The sequence below is a fragment of the Schistocerca americana genome, chromosome 1, assembly GCF_021461395.2.
Source record: "Schistocerca americana isolate TAMUIC-IGC-003095 chromosome 1, iqSchAmer2.1, whole genome shotgun sequence".
NCBI classification, from domain to species: Eukaryota; Metazoa; Arthropoda; class Insecta; order Orthoptera; family Acrididae; genus Schistocerca; species Schistocerca americana.
The window spans coordinates 192,376,423-192,389,066 of record NC_060119.1 but is presented as its reverse complement, the minus strand read 5'-3'; the positions used below and the strand labels follow the sequence as shown (position 1 = coordinate 192,389,066).

General features: G+C 44.8%; 1 protein-coding gene across 1 annotated transcript in view; it reads right to left on the bottom strand.

Annotated features, from left to right (window-relative positions):
- Positions 1-12,644, bottom strand: part of LOC124593870 (G protein-coupled receptor kinase 1) — a 1,124,106-nt gene that overhangs the window by 176,064 nt on the left and 935,398 nt on the right. The window lies entirely within an intron of this gene.

Sequence of the window (12,644 nt, the reverse complement as noted above, 5' to 3'; positions counted from 1 at the left end):
AGCACTGACAGTTCCGAAACAATATAAGCCAAATTCTCTGTTTGTGTACGTGGTATTAGTAACTCCAGTATCAGTATTATTAATACTAGTACTGTGTATTCAGTTATTGATACATGGATTTTACTTACGATACGCGTTTCGTCTTATTCGGTTAAAACATCGCCATTGGTAGGAATTTCTCGTCTGTTTCTTTCCTTGTCTGCATTCACGTTTCAACTGAATTTTTCCCTTTTTAAATGTAACTGTAAATCAAAAAAATATTCTCGGATTATAAGCCGAATGGCATCGTCGTCTTGTTGCAACGTTTCAGTGCATTCCGTAGCAATAATCTTCAGACGAAGATGGTGGATTGGTAATCCATTGAAACGTTGCAACAAGACGACGCCCCCATTCGGCTGATAATTCGAGATTTCATAGCTGAAATAAGCCGAGAATGGAAAAGAGAGAAACTACGAGACCGTAACCGAAGAAGTGGCACAGAACGGGGCTAGCAATCGAGTCAACTGGTAAGGCAATATTTTTCGGATGGCGAGTAACACAGTCCAGGAACTGGCCTGGGGCGGAAGGGAACGAATGAAAGGACTGCGTCACCGACCCCCCGCTTCGACCCACGCGGGCATTCTTCTCCGCTGCCTGGTGAGCGTTTAGCTGTCTCAGAAAGTCTCTGGGCACAGGCCGGCCGGAAAGTATTACTACGTCGTGCGTAAAGGAAGTGTGGGAAACGGATGAAGAAGTTTCGAAGAACTTGAGATTTTCAACCTCTGTATCAGAAAATGTTTCAGGAAGCAAGCACACTAACAAATTAGAAACGGGGCGTCCCGCGCTGGGTAGCCGCCGCGCGAGGTGTGGGGCGTTTTGTCACGGAGGTTCGAGTCCTCCCTAGGGCATGGCTGTGTGTGTGTACGTATGTGTGTGTGTGTGTGTGTGTGTGTGTGTGTGTGTGTGTGTGTCATCCTTAGCATAAGTTAGTTTGTCAACCTCTTCATCTCATAGTAGCACTTGCAACCTACGTCCGGTCTAGCAGAATACGGACGGGCGTTATCACTTCACAGTCTCCCGGCCGTCGTCCTTGCATTGCGTCTGCAAGGCGTCACAGTTGTTGACAATAAATGTCAGCAGTGATGGTTACAACTCGGGGAAGCAATTCATAGTACACCACGCCATCGCTGTTCCACCAGATTATCTGGTGGGGAGTTGCTGGTTTGTTTGGTCTCAACCATTCCGTTTTTTTTCCCCTTGTGTTAGCATTAAGACACCATTTCTCGTCACCAGTAACGATACAGGATAGGAATGGTCAGCATCGTTCACGAGCCCAAAGACGACGAGAAAGGACAGATACACCCGCTGATTTTTGTTATTTTGGCACAGAGCATGCGGTAACCATACACCCCATTTTTGAACCTTCCCCAGAGCGTGCAAATGACGCACGACGGTGGGATAATCACAGTTCATCACATCTGCCAGTTCTCGAGTACAGTGACCGAGATCTTTGAAATGCATTAATCCACAACGATTCACATCAAACTCCGAAGGTCTTCCTGAACGTAAAGAGTCACTAATGTAAAACGATCGTCCTTAAAATGAGAATAACATTTTCTTGCCGCGCTCTGTCCAATGGTATTATCCCCATATACACGACGCAAATATTTCTGTCTGCTTCCGCTGCTGTCACCCCTCTACTGAACTCAAACTGTAGAATATGCAGGAAATGTTCCGATTTCTCCACTTGGGACTCCATTTAAGAACTTCCACAGCTCCAGAAGACAAAATGACAATATGTAAACTCAACAGCAACAGTGAACTATAAATGAAAATTGACAATCCATACATAAACTTATAGCAACCAGGATACCAACATGCAAAACAGAAATACTGCAAACTTCTGCACGAACCTAATGCACAGTAAGTTTTTGGGGGCCCGACCGGTTGGCCGCGCGGTCTGACGCACGCCTTTCCGGGCGGGAAGGAGCGCCTGGTCCCCGGCACGAATCAGCCCGGCGGATTTGTGTCGAGGTCCGGTGAGCCGGCCAGTCTGTGGATGGTTTTTAGTCGGTTTTCCCTCTGCCTCGGCAAATGCGGGCTGGTTCCTCTTATTCCGTCTCAGCTACAGTATGTCGGCGATTGCTCCGCATACAAGTTCTCCACGTACGCGTACACCACCATTACTCTACCACGCAAACATAGGGGTTACACTCGTCTGGTGTGAGACGTTCCCTGGGGGATCCACCGGGAGCCGAACCGTACAATAACCCTGGGTTCGGTGTGGGGCGGCGGAGGGGTGAAGTGGACTGCTATAGCCGTCGTGGGGTTGCAGACCACTGCGGCTGCGGCGGGGACGGAGCCTCTCCGTCGTTTCTAGGTCCCCGGTTAACATAACGTAGCATGTTTTCGGGGCCGTAGCGTTGTTTACCGATTTCTCGTATCACGGTTATTCGTGTCAAACGTTATTCACTGTTTGTAGTGGTGTGTGGAGAAGACTAGTTTTATCGACAGTTGAGCGACACCACGTAAACAAGGGACACCATGGTCTTCCCTTGGTCTTCATACGCCAAGCGATAAATTAGTCGCGTTCGTAGACAGCACCGGTTAGTTGCTGGAAACCGAAACAAGATTTATCACTCACTTATCACAGGGAAACTCCATTTCACCAACCCTATTCCATAATTGGGAGATGTTTCTCTGTTAGCGAAGTGGGATGACGAAATAGCAATTAAGTTAAGCTTATGTGAACCATCTTCGATTTGAGCTTATTATTATTTTTATTGCTTGGCTTGTGAAACGAATTCAACCAAGAATGGATGAACTTCACAGAGCATTTACGGGAAACAGTTCGAAAATTAACACAGTTAAATCAAAATTACGTACAACCCGAGCGGTGAAACGCAGTCAGGGTTCAGATTTGAAGGACTTTAAAGAGTGGAAGACTCCGTCATTTATTGGAACAGATCTAGATTTACATAGTCATGGGTGCGATTAGCAGAGAGTGACATAGGTCCCAATGTCTTAGATCAAAAACACTGACAAATGGCACGAGCCTTTAAGTGACGGGCTCAAAACCGAGGTTGGTGCTTACAAGCCGCTTACAAGGCCGCGACAATATTAATGAAAGTCTCTCCCTATGCGGGAATCATAGCAACTGCGCGTGTGCAGGACGCAGACAAATAGTGACATATGGAATTTGGGTCGGTCCTGGAGGTCTCCTCGGGTAGCCTAAGTTGTTAAGGAGCCTGTTAGCGATATGCGGCAAATCCGGTCTCCAGTCACGGTCCGACACAAATTTTCATTGTCTCTAATCCATTGTGCAGCTAAAGTATCATCGTATTCTCAATTGCTAACACATTTAATTCACTTGATATTGCTGCTGTTTGCCGCAAGGTCTGTTCCTTCAGACATGCATGTATGTCGGAGTGACACTGCATAGTACGTAGTATAACACAGACCCTACGAATACTATACATAGAGAGGCGCCACAAGACAAGACGACCCTCCAGCGGCCGGCCGAGGTGGCCGTGCGGTTCTAGGCACGTCAGTCCGGAACCGCGTGTCTGCTACGGTCGCAGGTTCGAATCCTGCCTCGGGCATGGATGTGTGTGATGTCCTTAGGTTAGTTAGGTTTAATTAGTTCTAAGTTCTAGGGGACTGATGACCTCAGATGTTGAGTCCCACAGTGCTGAGAGCCATTTGACCCTCCAGCGAGGCGCAACATTGTTATCGAAAGACTCCACAGTGGGCGCACACGTTACGGATTGAGCTCCCAAGTGAACAACCATACGCCAATCACTGATATACGTGGACCCATGGCTTCACTCAGACAAAGCGGAACAGCGGTTAGTTAGCGCCCCCCAAGACAGCAGCAGGACTCCTTCAATCGCTGCCCTACAATTTTTATTGGCATAGTCTGCCTATACACATTTGACCGTGCGACGAGGGCACGTAGCTGCTGCGTGGAAGCGAGACACACCATACCAGGAACTACTTTCTGTCAAATTTATGTTGGGCTCCAAGATCACTTAGCGAATGCAACACTGGTAATTGTGTGCTGCCGACGAAACTAGCCTGGCGTGAAGAAACAAAATGTTAGCCACAAATTCCATATTCGTTTTCAGCGCATAGCTATCAATCTGGAGAAGAGCCAAGCACACAGTGATCGGAACTACCACTTTATCCATCACATTTTGCGCCACCTGATTTCCTCTTCTCCCTACATCTAAAAGCTTGGTCAGTAACGAGACGAACGATAAGGTCACGGCAGACGTACGTGGTATTTCGCAGATGTAGGACAGAGCGATGAGAGGACTTCAAAAAATATGAATGCTGCACTATACTTCAAAGCGACACCGATACCTGACACTTTTTTCAACATAGTCTCAGGGTCCCTGCAAATAACGGTCGGAACGCTCGGCCAGTAGTTCAGTTCCTCGGCGATGGAAATCCGCTCGAGTCCTCATCGTTGGAAAATCTTTTTCGGCTCTAGATGTTCTTGCTCGACAGCCTGCACGCTGTCGCTTGCGCTCGATGTCGGTCGCCCTCTTCCCTGCCCCATCAGACACGACAGTGCGGCCCCGGTGAACTAGTTCGCGCCATCTGACGGCGACTGGCCGCGACACTGCACATGACACGGACACAGCCAGAATTTCACGGCATGTCTCTCTGCAATTTAGACGTTTTGCCTACAAGAAGCGTACTGTCCCGTCCCGTCTACCTGAAATTTAAAGTATGTTTTCAGTTGCCGTGCACTTACTTCCCACAACGCGCCACTCTTAGTTACAATGACATGTGCTACTTGCTTTCTGAAGAGTCTGAGTACAAGGATTGGTTGGTTGGTTGATTTATTTGGGGCAGGGGACCAAACAGCGAGGTCATCGGTCCCATCGGATTAGCTAAGGAAGTCGGCCATGCTCTTTCAAAGGATCCATCCCGGCATTTGCCTGAAGCGATTTAGGGAAATCCCGTGAAACCTATATCAGGATGGTCGGACGCGGACTTGAACCGCAGTCTTCCCGAATGCGAGTCCAGTGTGCTAACCACCGCGCCACCTCGCCCTGTTAAGTACACGGATGAAACCTTTGTACCGGAAACAATGGTAAACAATGAGCACTGATCTAAAAGGGGAATACATTCAAAATAAGCTTTTTTGCCGGAAAAAGTATGGCGTTTTATGGCCCGTCTGATAATTTTTCTCCTTGCTCTCGAACTGATATAAAATTGCAAAACTAAATATTAATACGTCCAGATGGAAACAGCAGTACAGAGATTAAAGCAACGGCGCTTATTCACCGCAATAAAAACACTGGACTATGCGTTCAATACTTCATTTCCTGCAGAAAGCCATTTATATGATAAATTCACAGTTGCGCGTGTCTTATAGTGGTGAAGTAATGAAAATGCCATTCACACACATCTGTTTTATAGCGATGAAAAAAGTACATTTGGAAATAAGGTAGTAATTACTTCACTGAAACACAGTTGCTTTAATAAAGTGTGATTCACTTTTCGTTAGCTCTGCGAGTAACTTCGCTGGCATTTCGATTACTTCTGCAAGTATTTGAGATCTTAATTATACGTGCTCCTTTACTTCCGAATGAAGCTCCTTGCACGGAGCACCGCCTAGAGCAACTTGACAATCAGCTGATTATTTCTTTAAGTCGTGTAGGATGTCTGGGCGTTCAGTGCTGTCAGTACTGGGAGGTAAAAACAGATGGTGACTTTTTATAAAGAACAACTTGTGCCATTTGTGAGCCGTGTGTGGCTCGCGTTCATGCCGTTTGTTCTTTGGCATTTTGTCACTTCGAGTGGCGTTTTGTTTCTTCCTTACTTACTGGCGTCTGTGTGGTTGTCAATCGATTGGGACGAAGCAGCGAGGAACTCTCCACGGCGAGGACGCGCTGTCGGATCGTGAGGCGCTAGCAGCGAGAGCGACTAATTTCGTTGCCCACCGAACCTGGACGCTGAAGTTGAGTGATCAGTTAACCTGTTATGAAGCCTTAACTACTGTGACATCGCTTCGTTCATTTGCGGGTTGTTGCTCCCTGGGCCGTTCGGGCTAGCAGCAACCTATGATGTGTTGGGGTCGGCGAAATCTTTCAGCTGTCTTCTTATATTGTGATTAATAATTAAATTGACTCTTACTTACCAGCGGTATTTTCTGCCCTGTGGCCTTTAACGCCCCAGTTACCTGCCCTGGTCGTTTGCGTACTTTTCCGGCAGTGTGCCTTTGCTCGTCGTGTTGATGCTGTTCGGCATGGCGTGTAGTTCGTCAGCTTTTTAAATTTTTTGGTTCATATTTGCTTAGAGTGGTTATTGTTCCCTTGGCTGTTTTTAAACGCCAATTTCTAAAGACGTAGTGCTGTTCGTATCCTCGTCCTCCGCCGATATTTTCCATCGTTGTGCCGTTGGTCGGACGGAAGGCAATTGGTTAAATTGTTGGTCGGTCCTTGGGCCGTCCCTAGTTTGGTTTGCCGTCCGATTATTTAACTTCAACTCTTGGTTGCCTGTCTCACCCCACCTTACGTTTGAGCTACCTTCTCAGGCCGACCCTCGGAACACTTCTGAGCACCACTTGTTCTGTTTGATTTAGACTGTCATTTTAGTTTGAAGTATTGCGCGGGGCCTTTAGCCGTGTATTAATTCAGTTCTTTTTAAATTTTACATAAAGGTCTTCAGCAGTCTTAAATTAAAATTTTTATTTTAAAAAAGAAAAAAAACTTTTTCCTTAAAAGTGGTTCTATCTGAAATTGTTTGTAATATAGGTCCTAAGCCGTTAGTTGTTCGATGTGCTATGTGTGGCCTTCAGCCGAGGATTTACATGAACCCCTTTTAATAAAGCCTTCAGCCGTGTGTATTCTTTAAAGGAAAATCTGCCGCAGTTGCAGTCGCTCGCTGCTACAGTGCAGTTGTAGTCTGTCGCTGGTACAGCGCAGTTCGTAGTTAGTAGATGTTAAAGGCACAGTGCAGAAGAAATTTTAAAATGTTACTATATGGAACTGAATAATAATTGTGATCACCCGCAGAGCTAAATGATACCATGGAATGAGACGATGATGGGAGATGGTCGAACAATACTCTGGCCACCACGGTCACCTAATTTTACGCCAATGTAAAGGCCTATATTAAAGACAGAGTGTTTGTTCCGCCGCTTCCGGGGAACGTGAAAGGTCTCTGTTGAATTCCTTTCATGTTAATTTCTTAAATATGTTGTCATTTACGGCACAAATTCCTCTTCTAAATTTACTGTGGTGTTTCTGACTATCTGGGAGGAGACTGAGCAGTGGAACGTGTTACTTTTACACACAAACAAGAACGATCTGTCACACTACTACACTTTAAAACACAGTTCATATGTAATTCATGTCACACAGTCTCATACGGAACCTACATCCGCTTTCTTTTATATACTATATATGATAAGGTACTGTCATCCCCCTTCCCTTCTGTGTGAGAGGATGAATGAGCAAATGTATTTCCAGTTGCATGCTTGATGGTAGCAGACAAGCCTGTCTGCTAGAGAACAGTAGGACCAACTTAGGAACAGGTAGCTACACTTTCTAAAAGCAGAGAGGTTTCTATTCTTAGTATGGTCCTGTCCGTCCCTTGTCATGTTGGTATAGGAAGCTGCCTCTCTGGTCACTTCCGTTTGTATCTGTGAGGCACCCTCAGGAAGGGACCACGGCAGTCTGTCCGCGGCGAGCGTCTGAAGTGGTAAGATCTCCGGCTAAGGGCATGTCTGCTAAGTCCGTAGAACAATGGATTTCTTAAGTTCAGCATAACTGAAAATTTAATCACCTTTATTTCAGGTTTAACTCTAAAATATCTAATGTTATCTTACATTGCAACGCAGAGTATTTCGAGTGTGAAGTTCAGAATATCTTCCGCTAGTAGCTTTGTCATTACTTTGTGAGTAAAGTGGAACCACTTATTGATCAGTAACTCTAAGATCATCAATCTTAGATGCGAATGTGCGTGAGATTATAACGTCTCGTCTTGACAATATTTTTCAATATAGCAACTTTTCTTTATGTTCAACCCACGTGGGCTGTACTTTGTGAGACCAGTACCACGTGCTTATACAATTGTTTGACCCATCAGGTTAATGGTAAGACGATAGTAACCAGTTCGAGGTTTTTCTTTTGTAAATTGCTTTTCGATCTAATTTATTTTAATTATCAAAATTATTGTGGAGTTACACTCTTTGTGTAAACCAAGTTGACCACGTGAAGCATGTGGTGTAATCATCAAAGTAGCCCTCAGCTATTCTTTTCGGGAAGATTTCACAGAGAGTTAGTATGAATTTAGTATACCAGTGTGTGGTAATTACATGACGGACAGGATTGCGCTACGAACGTAACTTCTTTGGGTGAAAATTGAATCGGTTGGTTGTGGTTAATTTCCTCTTGCATATGTTTCAACATTCTTCGTGTGTTATTTTATGAATGCAGTGTTGTATGCAGTCTCCCAATATTGGCTCCATATTTGATGTGTTCCGTAAGATTACAAACTCACATTTTCACAATCCTAAATAAGGCACCAGTTTAGTTATGAATCAAGTTTAATATGCTGAAATTTCAATGATCAATGTCAAAATAAATTTCCAAATATACACTGATTTATTTATTTTTATTTAAATTCTCTTTATATATAATCACCGGTTGTCGTATGACGATTAAAAGATTATAATTAATGTTAGTCTGGTTGGGAATTTGGTAAGCTAGACTGGATACCTGGTGAAACAGTTGCTCAGTAATGCAAGGTTAACTTCCGCAGACAGCTCACAGCTTTTAACCCGCTTTTATTGTCTATCAGCACCGCTTTCAGAACAAATTAATGTAACAACATTACAAACGTAGACGAGCTGTGACAACGGATAGCACAGCAGTAGCCACCATACATAAAGACTAGCTTCATAGTATTTGGCAGGAAACTAATTATAGATGGGACATTTGCTATGTTGCACAAGGTAGCCACACTGAACCCTTGTAACTTAAACTTGAAGATATACTGCATTTATTGCTGTATCAGATATTTCTGTAAGTTATTTATCTTTTTCACAATTAAAAGTTACTTTTGTACAACTAATTCATAAATACCCAGTAGTTTCAGACAAGACTTAATTTCACATACATTGATATTCGATTTTTCATATATTTTTTCAGGAAAGGTTTTTTTCCTACTGCCAGTCTATATTTTGTTTTCAATCTAATTCTTACGTCATTAATTAATTTGGCGATCAAATATCAAAACTCTTCTACCAATTTCAGTGTCTTATTTCCTAATATAATTTTCCCCACACGAAATGACTTGGTTGGACTACACTCGGTCGCTATTGCGTTACCTTTATTTATGTCTGTCCTTTCATTACACTATCCATTCTGTTCAACTGCTCTTCCAGACAGGATTACAGTTTCATCGGGAAACCTCAGAGTTATTATTTCTTCTGTGTGTTCTTTAATTCCCTTTCCAATCTTTGGTTTGCTTTACAGCTCGCTCAATGTAATGAACAACACTGGGGATAATCTAAACCCTGTCTAACTCCCTTGTGAATCACTTCCTCACTTTTACCATCTTCGACTCATAACTGCAGCTCGGTTTCTGTAAAAGTTGTAGGTATCCTCTAGCACCCTATATTTTACTCCTGCTACACTTAGAATTTCAAAGCGTTTTGACGTGAACACTGTCAAAAGCTGGTTTTGAAAATACCCCAAAATACCTGGGATTAAAGCTAGACCGTTCCCTCACCTTCAAAGTCCACTGAAAACACAAAAATGAAAGTATCTGCTAGGAACATCATCATTCGGAAACTGGCAGGTAACAATTGGGGCGCACAACCAGATGTTCTTCGCACATCTGCATTGTCCTTATGCTTCTCCGCTGTTGAATATGCAGCACCCGTGTGGCAGAACTCCAACTATGCCAAACAAGTGGATATTGCCCTTAATGAAACAGGACGCATTGTCACTGGCTGCTTGCGGGCAACTCCTATTAATAAAATATACCATCTCATGGGCATAGCACCTGAAAAGCAGCAGAAAAAGAGAAGCGGAAACGGGAGACAGATCCAAGAGACCCTTGTTCGGATGTGAGTACCAACATCCAAGATTAAGTCGACATAAAAGTTTTCTGGGTATGGTACCGCGTCATAATGTAAAAAAATTACTGCTGCTGGAGAAAAACCAACGTTTCGGCCATGGTTGCAGCCGCCTTCTTCTGGGTCTAATGGTGCGTTCTAGCTACGCAGTGTTCTTTATATTTTGTTGTTACTGTTCACTGCGCATGCCATTACGTCAGAATTTTAAAAAGGTAGTTAGTTTCATTGGTCACTTAAGGAAGAAGGAGGGGGAACTTTATTGTAAAAGGTTGTTGCGGTGGAGGGAGAATGTAACCTCTGTTCTCTATTGGCTCTTGTGTTGTGTACCATGATTGGTGGTCACCGTCGAATGAGAAGTTGGCTGCTGTTTACCACCTGCTGGACGTCGGCCGCGCGGCGGCAGTTACTCGCCGGTAGTGCTCGTGCCTCGTGTTGACAGTGCGGTCTGTTGCGCTGTGATTGCTGGCAGCCAAGATGGGGCAAGCCTGAGTCCATCCTCCCTGTTCATACTATTAGGGTGTTTAAGTATTTCGATGGCCTCTCTGATTTTGAGTTTCGTCATAATTGGCTGCTTGGTCAACACACAGGCTTCGCTGAATTTTATTTCTTTTCCGCAGTCTTGCTGATGTTCTGCCACTGCGGATTTTTTGTGTTGCCCTAGACGAATATAACGCTCGTGTTCCCGAATGCGCGTTGCTATTGGTCTACCAGTCTCGCCGATGTATGCCTCTCCACATTCGCATTCCACCTCGTAAACGACTACAGTGTGTAATGCATCCACCTTGTCCTTAGTGGAACCTAGCACGTCCTGGATCCTAAGACCACTATAGAAGACAGGCTGCACTCCAACGCGGCGAAGGTGTTTGCCTATTCGGTCAGTAACATTTTTCACATAAGGTAAGCGCACTGCTGGCTGCAGTTTGTCTATTTCTTTACATTATGACGCGGTACCATACCCGGAACTGACCATACCCGACTGACTCTGGCCGCGGAACCCTACGCAATTATCCAAGATTAAGATCAAGAAAGAGTTTCCTCCGTTCAACAGAGCCACTTTTACCGTCATTTGCAAATCGTCGAATATAGCTTTGGCGTAAGTCCCCATCATAAGAGGTACTGGAACAACCCTAAAGAAGAGCTTGCTAAAGGACGTCACCTCCCATATAAAACATGGAAGGTCCTCAACAGGCTGAGAACTGGTGTATCCTGATGCAAGGTCAATTTGAAGAAATGGGGTTTCTCTCCAGAAGATGAACTATGCGAATGTGGCGATCACCAAGACCTGCTCAACTGTAGAAACCTACCAGTCCCATGTCCGATGGACGATCTGGTTATCGCCAATGATACAGCAGTACAAACGACGGAATTTTGGATGTCATATGCAATTTAATAATGTACTTATATTGTTTGTAAATTGCTGTCTATCGGCTATACATGGATGTTATGTTCTGGACACGAGTAAATAAATACATAAATAAATAAACTGTCAAAAGCTTTCTCTAAGTGCAGGAGAGGTATAAATGGAGGTTTGTGTTTCTTCAACTTACACTACTGGCCATTAAAATTGCTACACCACGAATATGACAAGCTACAGACGCGAAATTTAACCGACAGGAATAAGATGCTGTGATATGCAAATGATTAGCTTTTCAGAGCATTCACACAAGGTTGGCGCCGGTGGCGATACCTACAACGGTCTAACATGAGGAAAGGTTGCACCGACTTCTCAAACACAAACAGCAGTTGACCGGCATTGCCAGGTGAAACGTTGTTGTGATCCCTCATGTAAGGAGGAGAAATGCGTAACATCACGTTTCCGACTTTGATAAAGGTCGGATTGTAGCCTATCGCGATTGCGGTTTACCGTATCGGGACACTGCTGCTCGCGTTGGTCGAGATCCAATGACTATTAGCAGAATGTGGAATCGATGGGTTCAGGAGGGTAATACGGAACGCCGTGCTGGATCTCAACGGCCTCGTATCACTAGCAGTCGAGATGACAGGCATCTTATCCGCATGGCTGTAACGGATCATGCAGCCACGTCTCTATCCCTGAGTCAACAGATGGGGACGTTTGCAAGACAACTACCATCTGCACGAACAGTTCTACGACGTTTGCAGCAGCATGGACTATCAGCTCGGAGACCACGGCTCGTCATCGCCATACTGGCGTATCACCCGGCGTGATTGTATGGGGTGCCATTGGTTACAAGTCTCGGTCACCTCTTGTTCGCATTGAGGGCACATTGAACAGTGGACGTTACATTTCAGATGTGTTACGACCCGTGGCTCTACCCTTCATTCGATCCCTGCGAAGCCCTACATTTCAGCAGGATAATGCACGACCGCATGTTGCAGGTCCTGTATGGGCCTTTCTGGATACAGAAAATGTTCGACTGCTGGCCTGGCCAGCACATTCTCCAGATCTGTCACCAATTGAAAACGTCTGGCCAATGATGGCCGAGCAACTGGCTCGTCACAATACGCCAGTCACTACTCTTGATCAACTGTGGTATCGTGTTGAAGCTGCATGGACAGCTGTACCTCTACACGCCATTCAAGC